The following is a 16,499-nucleotide window of genomic DNA, read 5'->3' on the forward strand; positions in this document are numbered from 1 at the left end:
GAGAGTGAGGTAAACTGTTTCTGTAGATCAAGCCAGTTGGTTTGAAAATGGTTAGTTCTTTTGCACTTCAAGCCAATTTACAGTACTTCCACAGTGCTAAGGTCTATGTAAAACTTACACAGTGTTTTCCAGTATAATTCATATAAATGTCAGGCCTACTATATCTTAGGTGTATAAAAAGGGACATCCTTTTACCTTTTTTCTATTGTCTCCACACTACCTTGCAGAACAAGTCAGCAAGTGTTCAGAAACAGGTAGGTGCTCCATGCTAGCTGAATCCTGAGTGAAAATAATTAGTATTTGGGGAGGCCCTAGAAATGGAAACATGGCTTTGAGATAGCATAGTCTGTTCTGGTATCATTCACTGGTGAACAAGTATAGCCAAAGATGTCTTTATAAACAGTTCCTTTAAATTTTATAACATGTTCCTTCATACAGAATAGATGTTACTTCAAAGCCAGGGGGCTCTTTTCCTTTTCTTCTTTGGTGTAGTGTAAGAACTTAAAATGATGTGGAATTATGTGTTACTCCTAGTTGGCATTTAATTCCCAATCTGTAGCAAATACTGAATTAGAAATGATTTATAATTTGGAACAGAAACAACTCTTTCCAAAACTTCTGTGAAATGAAAATACTGAAAACAACTTAGGATCAGTCAACTTTTTTTTTAGCTTTCAATCTTTCATTTCTATTTTTATTCTAATTGTATGCATTATATATTTTTATATATATAAAATATAAATGAAAAAGCTGAGAATTAAGTTTTTTATTAAGAAGACTCACCTTGGGGCTTCCTGAAGGAATGGAAGTTCTTAGACCTAGATTATATAGATATATAATTTTAAGTAACCTGTAAAAAGACAATGGACAGCATCTGTTAGTGTATTTAGAGGATGATGTTTTTCTATGGGATGTTTTGCTTTCATTGAAATAGTGTATTTCATGGGAACATAATTTCATAGGAAAAAATTGTATAACTTTGTTATAAACTATACGTGTGTATTTGATGCACTTAAGTTTCATTAAGACAGTGCTAGAAGCGAGGAATGATCTCATCATATTTACCAAGACTGTAAATCACTGAATTACCAGTCATATGTTCAAGGTTAACAGCACTGTATATGGAAAGGAAAAAAAAAAGTCCTCTTCTCTTCAAATAACAGCAATTATATCAGTTTATTCTGTGCTCAGAATAATTTTGACCTGTGGATAAGGTTGCAGGTTAGATTTTAAGAAGAGCCTAAGGGAACACAGTACTCAAACCTGCTTTCATTGAATGAGAGTTGGAATATATTTAAAATTCCTGTCTCGGTGTAAAATTTTTTGTTGCTACATTTGAAGTGTCCAAATTAAAATTCAGTCTGAGATAGTTCCTTTATTAGCTTGGAGGTACATTATTGCACACATACACAAAAAAAAAAAAAAGGCTGGTGTATGCCCTGGGAGGAGGAAGAGGACTTTTGGAAGTATGCTTACCTCCATGCTATTTTCATTCTATTTAGTTTATGGACTAACAAAACTAACAAAGGTGTGGAGCATGGAAGTAGTAATGCATTCCACTTTATACTAAACAAGTCACCCTCCCAGTTGTACTACTGTAATTGTAATTGCATACTGTTCAACATATTCATCAGTGACCTGGACGAGGGGACAGAGTGTTTCCTCAGTAAGTTTGCTGATGATACCAAGTTGGGTGGGGTGGCTTACACGCCGGAGGGCCGTGCTGCCATCCAGAGAGACCTGGACAGGCTGGAGAGCTGGGCAAGGAAGAACCTCCTGAGGTTCAACAGGGAAAAGTGTAAGGTGCTACACCTGGGCAAGAAGAATGTCAGGCACCAATACAGGTTAGGCATGGACCTGCTGGAGCCAAGCTCCGAAGAAAAAGATCTGGGAGTCCTGGTACACAGCAAAATGACAATGAGCAAGCAATGTGCTCTTGTTGCCAGGAAGGCCAACGGAATCCTGGGCTGCATAGGGAAGAGTGTGGCTAGTAGGTCGAGGGAAGTCATTCTCCCCCTCTACTCTGCACTGGTGAGGCCACAACTGGAGTATTGCATCCAGTTCTGGGCTCCCCAATTCAAGAGGGATAGGGAACTACTGGAAACAGTCCAGCGAAGGGCAACAAAGATGATTAAGGGATTGGAGCATCTCCCTTATGAAGAAAGGCTAAGAGAGCTGGGACTCTTTAGTCTGGAGAAGAGAAGGCTGAGGGGAGACCTTATTAATGCCTATAAGTATCTCAAGGGTGGGTTGAAGGAGGAGGGAGCCAGACTCTTTTCAGTGGTTCCCAGTGAGAGGACAAGGGGCAACGGGCACAAGTTGGAACATAAGAGGTTCCACTCGAATATGAGAAAGAATTTCTTCACAGTGAGGGTGACAGAGCCCTGGAACAGGCTGCCCAGGGAGGTTGTGGAGTCCCCTTCTTTGGAGATTTTCAAGACCCGCCTGGATGCAGTCCTGAGTAGCATTCTCTAAGCAATCCTGCTTCGGCAGGGGAGTTGGACTAGATGATCTATACGGTCCCTTCCAACTCTAAAAAAATTCAGTGAAATTCAGTGAAATTAATAAAATAAGGTGTGTGTGTACTCTCTATTGGACCTGCCATTTGGCTTTGCTGATTGCCACTTGCAGTGTTCATTAGTCTGTCTGCCTGACATCATTCTTTTCTAGCAGCGGGTCTCTTTGGTGTTGTTGCTTTTGCTAATGCTTATCCTTGTACTTTCAGTTTTATGGTGATGATGGCCATTATATGTGTGTGTAAATGCTCTGATAGAGGGCTGCTACCTTGCCATTGCAAATTACAGGCTCTTGCCCTTTTTTCACTGGGAATCTGTTGCAGTCACCAGTGTGACAGCTTTTAAAAGCATCAGTGAGTCAACTAGAAATTCACTGACCTCGTCTGGAAATAATATTATCTGGGATAATTTCAGATAGCATGCGGATACCTGCTTGGTGTTGCCAGGTATTTGATCCAATAAGCAGTTATGCACATGGATAACTTTACAGATGTGCCCAGTTTGTTTCAATAGGACAGCCTATCTGAAAAAATAATTCTTGCATGGAAGTACTTACAGGATTAGGCTTTTGCTGTACGTATGTAAGTCAGATTTCAGAAGTATTTGTTAAACATGCATAAGGTTGATTAACTGTTTAGAAAACACAGCATTGTTTTTTGCAAGTTTACAGCACTGCAGAAAAGAGTCTATTGTTTAACTTCTTAATCAGACTCTTCTGTGTGCAAAAAGCCACACAATTTCCATGAACTTTTCATCAAAATCGATGTATTTATGTCTGTTCATTTAATTAATTTTTACCTAAATTTTTCCATGCACTGGATAGGAATAATTAACCTTTGCATGCTAAAAATGATGTTTAATGATACTCCTTAAAATCGAGAGTGACTTCATCCCTCTCATTTACTTCCCAGGAATGTGATGAGTTCTGTAAAGATGAGCTAGATAATAGCTGTAATGATGCAGCTCTCTATCTAGTTACTGAAGCTTTCTTGTCTTCCAATCACTGAAGTTCAAGAAAAAACAGTAAATAGTTTCTAAGAAACGGTGTATATCTCTGGGGTTGGGTTTTTTTAGCGTTTCTTTTCAGTGCAAATCGTAACAGTTGACTGTCCAGAGAATACCAGAAATATATTTGAGATTAAATATGAATAATATTGATCTTGCAAATCAGATGGAAAGTGTGAAGACATTCATAAACTTAGGGTTATATTATTCCATTGTGTGTTTTACCTTACATATGTAATGTTTTTTCTCCTCACTGCAAATATCCTGGACATCAGTGTTCCAGCATCTCAGACAAATTCTAAAACTGACCATATGAGGACACAACCATTTGTGTCGGCCCATGAAGACAGTCAAGCTGGCTGAAGCTATCTTAGCAATAGAAGTGTGATGGTAGCATTGGTGAATGCAAGTGGGACAAGATGCAGGGGAAATAAGGAAGAAGTAGTAACTGATAGAAGTGAGTGAAAGAAAAAAAGCTTTGGTAATTTGTTTTTTTCATTCTGACACTTCAAAAGAATGGCTTATGTATTCATCTTACAATAATATTTAATCAGTTTTGTGAGTTTAATTATTACAATAAGATTTGACACATTCTGGGTAGCTATGTAAATATAAAATAACAACTGTTGAAGTTTTAGCAATGTGGATCTTTCAATGTGTTAAACATTTTTCAATGTTTAGATGTTTACATAACACCAGCATTGTATATAGACTGTCATTTAAACCTCCAGTTAAATTTTATTAGAAGAGTAATACTTTTATAACAATGTAATATTTCTATTAGCATTATTATTGATTTATCATTCTTTCTCATTCTTTCCTTTTATTTCTTTCAGTAAATTTTGCAAAAGACAAAATCATAGTGTTGCATTTATCTCATGAATAGTCCTGTACTATTACATAGTTGTTTCAGTGGAACACTTGACAAATTTTAATGCACCCCGTAATTCTGTCCAAGTGAAAGAGTATTTTTTTGTATGCATGTAGTCAATGTCTTAACTCAGGAAAGCAGCTCAGGTGTTATGCTATGTTATAACATGAAATAAATATAATAGACTTATAAAATACTTAAAAAGAGAAAATATGTGCGTTCATAAAGGGGAATACAACAGAAATAATCCTGCCCTCATTGTAATCAGCAACAAAACTACCAGACAAGGGAATGTTATGATTTTTGTTTTAATGCAGGTTTAAATAGTGTTCATTTGGGATTAGGTTTCTGTAGGGCTTACTCAGGTCAAATACCAGTTGTAGTTATCTTGTACCTCTAAACCTGCTGAGCCCAGATGTAGGGCACAGTGTGTAATAAAGACTTTAGATTAGAGACACAGGAAAAGCATTCATGCAAGAAGCAAGTTGCTGTGAGATTCATTCCTTTAAATAAATGATTGTGGTTTTATCCCCAGTTCCATGATTGCTTCCTTGCAATACAGATGATTTTCAAAAGTAAGAAATGCAAAGATACCACATCCGGTACAGAACCAAGAATAGTTTGGGTCTGAAATGCTGAATGCATGGGAAGTACAAGCATTGTGGTCAAAATCCTATTCAAGTCACTTTAGTTAACCTTTTCAAACAAGATCCTTCAGTTCTTCAGTGGTCTTAACAGCATTCATGAATAACCTAGGCTAGCTATTTATTTCTGTGGAATGGAGGTGCACTGGGCATGTCATAAAGTTCTTATTAGAGCATGAACTGTTTGTTTCATGGAGCTAAGATACTTCAATTGGTGCATTCTGAATTCTGTTTGATACAGTTATAAGTAGTACTATTTCCACTTTTTATTCTTTAAACAGTCTGCTCACCCTTTGAACTCCTTTCCTAACCATCAGCAAAGCTTCCTTTTTTGGTCCTCTATTGATTTGTGATGACTCATTCATAATTTGCACTGCTTCTGTTTGCCCTGGTTTCTCTGGCTCTTGCACTGACACAATTTACTCATGACTGATTTTGCTTTTAGCACCTAGGAACAGTTTGTAGCGCTACTCATATTTACATGGTCCTCCTCTAAATGCTGATGAATAGGCATCTTATGTTCTACGGGCAGTGAGAAAGGAAGTGTATATATGTGTACATTTGACTAACACACTATTAGCTGGTGTAGTATAAATTCTAATCAATGAGGTATGAGCACAATGGAAATGATACATCATTTGCCTGAGCAAAATAACTGATGATGAAAAATAACTTGCAGTAGGCTACTGCTTATCTGTACTTTGCGGAACAAATTCTGCTAGTCAGGGTGGCACCTTCACCCTTATGGATTTCATCTTTGGTCCAGTACGGTATTTCAGCTGGTGCTTGTCTTCGAGCATGTCAGTTCCACTAAGTTGCGTGCTTAAAATCAGAAACACAGTACATAGTTGGATGTGCAAATGGATCCTTCCTTACTGAAGTTCCCTTTTATTCAAATGAGGACTTGTTCTGAGGCATTATGCTCACAACGTAATGAGTTGCATAAAGAGAATTGAGGATATATCTCTGATATATTCAACATGTATCATTAAAATATGCTCTTGCTGAAATTTAACAGACTCTATCTTTAAAATATCAGTTGGCAGCAGAAGAACATCGCATAAAATCGTTTGCCCTTTTACAGACATTAAAATGGCCTAAATATTTCCTGTCTTATGTTACAGCCTTTTCAGAACTCTCATTGTAGAATGTACAAATGTGTAGCTTTATAATGGTTTAAAAGTGTCAGCTGTCGTGAGCTTTTTAAGTCAGAAATATATAGTATGGGCAGAATGCTCAGTTTTCATGTAAAACTTTCCAACAGTAGTTGGCTTTTCAAATTAGGTTTCCTGCGTTCGCTTCACAAGACAATTCTTGTCTTTGCTTTGATGAGTGTAATAGCTGTAAGTTTTCCTCTTGAAGTAACTTATTTTTAATGCAGGGGCTACATCAGGTGCAATGCCTTTAGTTTCACCATTCTGTTGGAAAGTAGAGTAAGACTTTACATTTTCAGAAGCAGTAATAATGTTTCTTTAATTGTCTGCTTTCTTAGGTGACTTTTGAGTATTCCCCAAGCAATAAGCACTGCAAATTTATGAAGTCTTTGCCTCATAATTTTTTATCTTTTATGTATTACACAATTGATGTGACATTCTGAAGTACATGATAACGATTAACTTCTTTAGAAGCCATCATAATATGGATGGTTTATTGTATCTGAAACTGGGAAAAAAACTATAGGGGAACAAAAGTAAGTTGATACCTCTGTCTTGAAATAAGCAGATAACTAATTATGACACTGTCAGAGTGCTTCTATGACAGTGGATTATTTTTTTTTTAAGAGATAACCAGACTTTTTTTAGAAAACCTGAGAAAAATGTTTGCAAAGCAGAGGCCATTTGTGGCGCTTTGGTTTGTGTTGTGTAGAGTTATTAGCTTCATTTTAAATGCAATTATCAGCTCCAGGTATGGGCTTCTTTTACATACAGTATGTACACTATAATGTATTATGCAGCAACAAATTGTCCATTTGTTGGGCAAGAATGGACAGAATACTAGGAATATACTTGGACTTAGAAATTTCATGGTTGTCAGTTGCATCCTTTAGGTCAGCCAGAATTCCAGAATTTTCTTGGCTCTTGTCTGTGAAAGCAAGTCATTCTGTAATCTAATGTAGATTGGATATTAAAAAATGAGAGAATAAGAAACACTGAAAATGTTCCAAAGGTTGGGGTGATAATTTGGTGGTGTTGGTTCGTTGTGGAAGGAAGTAGAGGGGGTTTGTGGAAACACTTGGAAAACGCCTTTTGGCTAACATCTAGATGTCCATGAGGAGATGTCAGAATGCGTTTCAGCTACGGTCAGGCAAGAATTCATTTCACTTAGCGTGAAACACCGAGGTGAGGTTGAAAGTTTCCCTGAGAATTTTACAGAGCCAGGTTTATTCACAAGCTGATTTACCTCATTCGCACTCCAGCTGACTGGGGGAGGAATATTTCTTTTTCCTCAGATTATATGAGGAGGTTAGGATGAGCCACTGATTAACTTAGTTACCTCCATTCAAAGTTAGATAAGACTAATCAAGGCCTCTGTCATGTGGCTTCTTCTAACTGCACCAAGGATTAAAGCATTCTTATGTCATTTAGTCATTTTTACCCTTGATGAATCACTGGAGCAGGAGAGAGGACCTTGTTATTTTTTTTACTTCTGGAGAGGTCAGGACATAATGGATAAATCCGGGTAGCAACACAAGTTTCTGAGTGCTTTTTGTAAAGTTGCTTTGCTATTTTAGAAAATAACTGGGTTTTTCTTCATTTCATTGATGTCATGCAGTAATGATTTCAGTGGCTGCAATCTACGCCTTAGTCAAATAACATTAAAAAGATTAATAAATCCAAGGGGTGTTTTCAGAAGCAACATGCAAACCACAGTTGTGTTGTTGGCATTACAATCATTGCAGCTACAGACCCAGAATAAACAGAAGTAAATCTGTGCAATCACTGAAGCCAGTATTGTTGTCTCATGTACACAGTGAAATCCACGTGTCTGGCAAAATGTATTGTGAAGCCGAAAGCAATCTCATGCGGAGGAATCTACTTTCAAACAGGTTTTCTTACTCATTGTAATTGCATATTTACTTTGACCGGCCTCTCATTTCATTATTCTAAAATATATTTTTACAGCTGTGATATTTATTCTTATTTAAAAATTAAGATAATTTTCAAGATCAGTTTAACTTTTAGATCACTTGGCCCTAGATACTTTACTGTGGAACAGAAAATTCCTAATTCTACTGGCTAAATCAGTTTGGAAAGTTCTGTCCATAGAGACAATACAAGTCCAAATGACACAGTACTCTCTTACAAATCTGCAACAGAAGCAATGCTTTTCCCATGTCTGTTCTTTTTTTTTTTCTTTTGCTAACTGACAAAATAAACAAATGAGAAAATATCAGGAGACTTAATTCTAAAGTTTGAGTTTTCTGTGGTGCTTCTAGTTGAAATACAATTGATGATTTGTCCCACTGGCCTGAGGCATTAGCTAATTCATCATGATTAGTATTTGTACAGCAACACTGGCTTTTCTCTCTTGTTGTGATTAGCTCAGCTGATATTAATAGCCTTCTCAAATATACCAAAATACATACATTTTCTGTAAAATGGTGATGAAAGACAGCAAATGCACCTATATAAAGGTCAACATTTATCTTTCTATGCTTTTGACCGTTATGGGTATTGGTACAAATGCTAGCTTATAGATGTTCCTTTTGTTGTACTTTGGGAGCTGTGTTAATGCTTCAGCCCTGTTTTTACAAAAATAATTCCCTCTCCCACCTGCAGAGATGCAACTGAGGCCTCCAGAAGCAGTGACAGCCTCCCATGGGAGTTCCTCCACAGTGTAAGAGGTTGTGGTGTCTCTGCTTTGATTTCTTCCAATTATTTCCTTTTGAATTTTCATTATTAGAGCTTGTTCCAATGTAACGACTGGTTAAGAACTACTGACTTCCTCACCTCTTTTGAAACATCACATTCATATAGATCCTCAACATAGTCACCCTTCTGTTTGTACTCCTGTTACGTGAAGGACTCACATTTAAAGGCTAAAAAAGGCAGATTATTTTCCCAAGGATTTTCAGTTCTAAGATAAATATATTCTTGGGAAACCAAAGTAGATGAAGAACAAGTACCACATCCTCAAGAAGAGAGGATAGTTCCTTTCACAAGCAGAAAGACTTTTTATATCCCAAGATCCCGAGAAACAGACTTCATAGATTTTGGTCTACAACTGTTATGGAAACAGTGCACTGCTGGAAATCCTCAGTGTGTGAAGTTATGGGTAATTTGGTTAAGAGTAGGAGAAGAAGGCCAGAGAGACACCTCTTTAATTTTCAGGAAATTCAGAGTATCCAATGCTTAAAGCCTTTGGAATAGATTGAAAAATAAGTAAGTGATTGCCTGGGGAATGCTGTTAGCATCTTGAATTTTCAGATTGCATATTTTATTTTAAAACCTTAGCTATAGCTTTTCTGTCATTTATTTACAGGGGCAATACAGTATCCATCTGAGCAGTGCTAAGAAATAATAATTACGAACAAATCAACACTAAATGGTAAAGGCCTCTGAGTTACTGTGTAGGGAGCCTGTCAGTATATATGTATGTATACTGTTTTATCATTTTTGCAGTGGTTGATCTTTTCCTACGTGCATCTCTTAGGATGCCTCAACATGGGTGAATACTGACAGTTACATACCTAATTCAGTCAATCAGAAAGAATCTTCAGTCTATAAGCATTTTAACTGTTAGTATAGCTCTGCCCTGAACTACTGCATCTCTCTGGTGGACTCATTAGGTTGTTCTTAAGGCAGAGTCCATGTGTTTACTCAGCTTCTGAGCCAGTAGTGGAGCTCTTCCAGATGTTTCCAGTCTGGAAAGTTTTGACATCCCTGATATCCAGCTTCAAGTTGCTGTGTGGTTCAGAGTTTGGTAAACTGTTCCTAGGGGTGGATCTACATTAGCAATTCGGCTTTGCCGGGCAGCATTCTGCTGAAGTCAATTTCCACTTGCTGGGCTTTAGTTTGCATCACAGAACCATCTGGGAGTGCTCAAACTGTGCTTGCTTTTTGTGTGGATCTAAAGCAAAAGTGGCACTGCTGGAGTGAGCTTGGTGATCTTCAGGTGCTGGTGAGTGTTCCTTCCCTGCAGCCAGTCTGGTGCTGGTCTGAACTTCCCTTCCCACTCTTCTTCATCCTCCCATCCCCATATCTATGTAATACTGATTTTAGATCCTCAGCAGCAATTGTTTCTCCACACCCCTGGCTCTGTTGCACTACACTACTTTGTAATGTAGACACAGCTAAAATTGCAATCTTCTGAGTTGTTTTATGGCTTTATTGCCACAAACATTATGGAGCTGTCGAAGAGGCTGGCTTAAAGTGAGGAAGAAGAGAATTTGGGGGAAGGTATTGCTGATTATTTAATGGTAGGTTCCAATTTTGTGCCCAGGCTTCTTAGCCAGATCTGATCTTGCTATGATAGGGTACCAGATGAACATTGAAATGAGTGCCTTAAATTTAGGATGTAAATTTTAAAGGCTGTGCTGCTTCTTACCAGTGGTTAAGCTATAAGATTAACTGGGATTTGGACAATTTCTGAAGTACAGAGAATACCTGACAGTTAAGAGAGTAAGCAGAAAGGGCTATTCAGCAGAAAGCTGAATACATGTGATCAGTCTTCCTGATGTAAGTTTTCTAGCTTAATTTGGTAATAATTGTGGTTTTGGGGCAATATCAGCATATGACAGGACTGCATGGGCTGCTTCTATCATTTTCTCACAAGTACAAAGATATTTTCAGTTCCAAAGACAGTGCAATTTTTAGCTTTCATTGTCTAGAAGTTCTGTGAGAGAGTAATGAAAGACTTTAATTTCTGTCTGAAGCTGATGCCTGCGACAGATTTGCTAATGGAAACAAGGCATTTTGGTGGAAGCTGAGATATCTGAAAGAGATGATTGTTTACCTATGGTCTTTGTTCCAGAACTTGGACATTTGAGTCAATATTTATAAAATGTGCTGAAAGGGATGTTAAAAATACATGATAAAATTAAAACTCAAATTTGACTTATTTTCATATTGACTTCCTGTTGCCTTTTTTATTCATTATAATACAGTATATTCATTATATTACAGTAATGTAATATTAAGTTTTAAATTGATTCTAAAAACATTCTAAAACACCTACTCAAATTATGTATAAATATGTGTCTACATAAAAGATGTAAAACAAAGTGTAAACTGACCACAATGTTACATATCCGCACTTCAGAAGGCAAAACTGCTTGTTCCCATGTCCTGTAGATGGAAGCAGAGAAGAAACCGAACAGTTTTGTGAATTTTTAAAATAAATTTTGAATAACTGTGTTTAATTTCACCTGGGTATTGCTGACCTTCAATTATACTACAGGACTGTTGCAGTGCATCTAAAGCGACTTGTTTTGTTTCCTTTCACTAAGAAAAGACAAAAAAAATAAAAAAATAGTCCCCCCTCCACTTCATATCTTGATTATTTTATAAATTCAGAAACTCTCTTAAAATAACATCTTTATAGCAGCAGGAAATAAAAAGAGATTTCTAGTATTCCTGATGGTTTCTCATCTTCCTTTGTGGCCTGGTTTCATCTGGGACAGAGTTAATTTCCTTTTTAGTGGTTGCTGTGTTTCAGATGTGGTATGAAAGGAATGTCAATAATGCATACTGTTTTAGTTGTTGCCAGGTGTTTTTATATTTTCAAGAACTTTTTTCAGTTTCCCACAGAAGCTTAGAAGTAGCCTAAACAGAACAGTGGAATGGCCAGTGGAATATTCTGTACCATAGACATCGTGCTTGGTATATAAATGGGGTTAACTTGGGGGCAGGTACTCGTGATTGATGCTCAGGAAAGTACCAATTCACCAAGTGATGAGAGTGACTTGTGTCATTGTTGTTATTATTATTGTTGTTGTTGTTATTATTTTCTGTTATTATCCTATTAAATTGTCTTTATTTCAACCCATGAGGTGGGTTCTTTTTTTTTCCTTTCCTTTTCCCTTCCTTTTCTCCCTCTTCTCTCTGCCCTTCTGGGAGAAGTGGAAGAATTCCGTGAGGGGCTGCGTGGTCCTAGCTGCTGGGGTTAAACCATGACACTGTGTTTCCAAAGAAAATTAAGATCAGTATAACGCACAAATTACTTCAGTAGCTAGCTTCAAAAGTCTATATAGACAGAAATTTTACTCCAAGCTCCTAGTACCTTTATTTGAAATGTTGTAACATTTCTGTGGTGCCTATCATGTTTTGCTTTGCTTTACAAAACAGAAATTAGGAACAATTCAGTGAGTCTACAATTCATTTTTGTCTGATTGTTCAAAGTTTTCAGTCATCAACCTTAAGAGCAAGTTTGGATGCTGGCATACCTTAAATTCCCATTAAAACATATATTAACATAAGTACAGATTGCAGATGTACAGTCTTCACAACTCAGAATGTGGACAGGGATGCTGTTGTTAGAGTTGAGTATGATGTCCGTGTATCAAAGGCAAACAAACTTTGCACAACACTTTTTGGGAACTTCCGAAGTGTGAGGCAGTATCTCAGCTGGCATAAATTGTCATGGCTCAGCTTCCAGCTCAGAAAGGAGCAGGATCATCAGTGCATTTCTGTCACTAAATATGGATGATTTATTTAAATGCATGAAGTCACCAGAATATGATAGGAAGCAAGTACCACATAGCAAAACCTGAGGTCCTTCACATTGGATTAGCCTGTATGGGAACTCCTGGCAATGCAACAAAGCCATACTGGCTCATCCTCTCACACACGAGTCACAAAGTTTTAATCACTAGAGCTCTTCTGCTGAGGGAGCTGATGAATCACTTGTTATCAGCTCTAAGACTGGAAAGCAGCAGTCAGTAGCAATGAACAGCAGGTACCAAAGCACAAAGCCATTTGTTTAAGTGAAAGAAATAGGGGCACGATTCAATGAGCTAAATAACCTGTGGACTGCCAGGGATGGTACACAAATCATCAAAGTGCACTTTTTAAAGAAATGCATTAGTGACTGAGATGTGTATCACTTACAGATGTGTTGTCAGTAATAGCAACTATGTAATATTGTGGAAATGGGTTTCACCAACTTTGTATTTGATTGACACTTAGTAAATGAGTTTGCTTTTCTTCTTTGCTAAACGTGTATTTCCCATGTAGGCTTTCTGCACTTCATTTATACTTATATTTTGCTTAGCAGAAGGCTGGCCTGGCCACTGGGGTATCACCTTTCAGAAGTACATCATCAGCTGAGACCCATCATTCCTTTTGAGGAAGAATATTGGGGTAGTGGCAAAGGCTATCACAGGCAAAAACTGTCAGACACAATTTTTCAGTTGCTTTGGGATTTTTCATAACAGTGACCACAAAAATCTGTTTCACACTTAGGAAACCCACAAAACGCTTTAGATAATCTGGTGGTGTAAAAGCAGAAAGGTGACCATTGTATATTGCTGTGTACTGTCTAACACTCTGTAGTAAGTAGAAAAGTGCAATGAAGTAAGCTGCTGCTTTTTGCGCTCTTCTGAAAAGAAGCTAATGTATCCTTTCCCTCTGGCCTGAGCTGGTAATTTTTCTCTTTTACTACCATAAATACAGAACCGAAGAATTTTCAAGAAAGCTAGATTCGGCACTTGTTGAGATGAATGGGATCATTTCTGTTGACATCTTCAGTGGGCTTTGGATCATGTAAGTGGTTCTTGTCTGAGATAAAGTATTAGATTAGTCTTCTTTCTCTCAGTTTTGCTCACTGATCCTTAATACAAAAGTATATCAAGCAGCTAAGAAGCCTATTAAAAAAATTAATAGGAAAATCATCAAAAGATGGGCAGTTCATTGAGTGCTGTTTGATGGGTTGGGAATACATATTTTGCATAGCAGGTTAAACTTTCAGGAGGGTAGTTGTTAGTTGTTTGGCATGGATTTACTCACAGTGTTTGTGCTAAACTGTCCAGGTACTCATGTTTATTTTTGGTACCTTGAACTCCAGTCCTTCTCTACCATAAACAATTTCCAGATTTTAGTTCAATTTTGTCTCATAAAGTAGCTTTACTGCAAAGTCAGCCTGCCTGTCTTAGATCATGAATGTATTCTGTTTTAGTAGTGGACCAGATGCAGCTCCAATCTTTTGTTAGAGATGCTGATGAAATATGTCTTTATTTCATGTGTGTCAACTATTGGCCTAACATCAAGATTTGAAGATTGCCTTCCCAGTTCAAAGTCCATTTAACCCTGAATAACAAGAGGAATTTTAAATGCAGATTAGCATAAAACTCTATGTATGTGTGCCTATGAGTGTGTGTTGCCACATGTCTACACATATTGACCTGAATTTAAATGCTGTCTTGTATAATACATTGTAGATCATTCTGCAAGAATAAATTATAATTGGAACCTTTGCACACATGATTATATTGATCATAGATGTTTACTATTAAATGAAGAGCATACTTATCTCCTGAAAGGAAGTTCTAAGTAACAAAATGCACACAAGAAGTGTACACTTTGCAAAATATGATTGAGTGTTAGTGTGACATATAGCAAAGATTTATATCTATTTTGGAATACTCACCTTCAAGTGGTTTGGATTTCACAGATTGGGAACTAAAAATTGTTGGGCTTCTGCAACCTTGTGTGTCATATACAAGGTTCTGTGGCCATTTAAAAGGGGGAAAATAAAGGGCTAAGATTGTGTCTGTAATTCAGAGCTGGGCTGTTTTCTTCCTGAACAGCTGTATTTCTGTAAGTATTAGTTTTCCTGTGTAAGAAGCAAATGCCTATACAGTTTGAAATAATATGTATAAAACTTTTATATAGATGTACTGAACTTCTGTATTGTCTAGCAAAATAAAAGTGCTAACACTAGTAACTACATAAAATTTAGCAGGTTACTGAGATCATTCAATGTGGTCGGTAGATAATCTTCCCACTTGTATTTTTGGTACATTAATTTTTTAAGCATAACTTAACAAGTAAAAGTTGTTCAGTTAGTGTCTCGTTTTCAAATTTATCATTCACTTTCTGCTGCCCTCCCACATTAACACCACAAGGGGAATCAGGGAATGCTTGGGTAACCGGGGCACATCTATGTAGGTAGAATTGCAAGAAAAACAAAAAAAAAACCATCAAAACAAGATATTAAAAGAGTAGAAAAGAGAAATAAAGTTATTCTTATGAATATGCATTTATAAAATCTAGTAGGCTGTATCATGTATGTGAAATTAACACCGAGAAAAAATAATTTAGAGACTAAATGGTATGGACACTTTACAGTTACTAGCGACACAATCCCTCTTTCTCGTCAAAGAAAAGATCAAATGGGGAATGAACACATGTTGAAATTGTAACTTATGGACTACTAATACTACTTTTTCCCATTTTGTCTTTCATAGCACAGCAAAGTAGTTCATTCTGACCATACTGTTTAAAATATGTTGCTTCGTTTTGCTTTGGCTGGTTTTGTGTAAATAAATGTGGAGGGTGTGATACTTTTTTTTTGTGCTCTAGTTGCAGTAGCTGACATCAGAAAGAAGAATAGGAACAGATTGAGGTAATAAGAAAAAATTGATCTAATTTGAAAATGTCTTCATCTCCAAACAAGAGCAACCTTGTTTCTTTCAGAGGGGATAGATGTACTCCTATTATTGATTGTGATAGCAAAAATAATGAGTCTATCTGCCTCCACTACTTTGAGGATTATGGGAAATGATTGCAATAAATCAGTAATACTGTTTGTGTTTCAAGAAGCTGAAAATAATACTGTATCACTGACAGAATTTTCTTATGTCAAAGCAATGTATTATGTGTTGGTTAAAAAATAATACTAACCTGACCTGAACTAGATATTCTAAGTCCAGTTGGTTGAAAATCAATGTAAACCAGAGTCGTTACATCATAATATTGAATTTTGGGATTCTCTTTGTTCAAGTCTTAATAATGTCATATTGTGATCACAGAATAAGAATGGGGTGAACAAAAATGCATAGCTTCGCTGAAGCTTTTAAAATGAAAAATGTGACTGGTGTTACTGTAACTCAGATATAATGGTTAGCACTTAAGACACCTAACACCACAGCAGGATAATGGCCCATAGACAGTTTGCATGGCTAATGTGTCACCAGCACCATTATCTCATCTTAAAAAGGCTGATTCATCTATAGCTATAACAATAACTGGAAGGTTTTCCTATTTATTTTTGTTGTACCAGAGGCATCAGCTCTGTTCTACATACAGTAATTCCTAAGTGTGTTAAAGCATATACAATCTTAATGCTGTTTTCATAATATGTTTAAAAAAAAAAAAAAAAAAAAGGTTGGCAAAGTTTCTTTAATTACTGTCCTTTCTATTGTATTTCTAGCTAAAAAATTTAGGCTTGCTTTGCTTTCATACTAACAGTATCTTCAGCATTGTGTTCCATCTCTACTTTTAATTCAAAATCAATAATTCTTTG

This window comes from Numenius arquata, chromosome 4, assembly GCF_964106895.1.
Source record: "Numenius arquata chromosome 4, bNumArq3.hap1.1, whole genome shotgun sequence".
NCBI lineage: Eukaryota > Metazoa > Chordata > Aves > Charadriiformes > Scolopacidae > Numenius > Numenius arquata.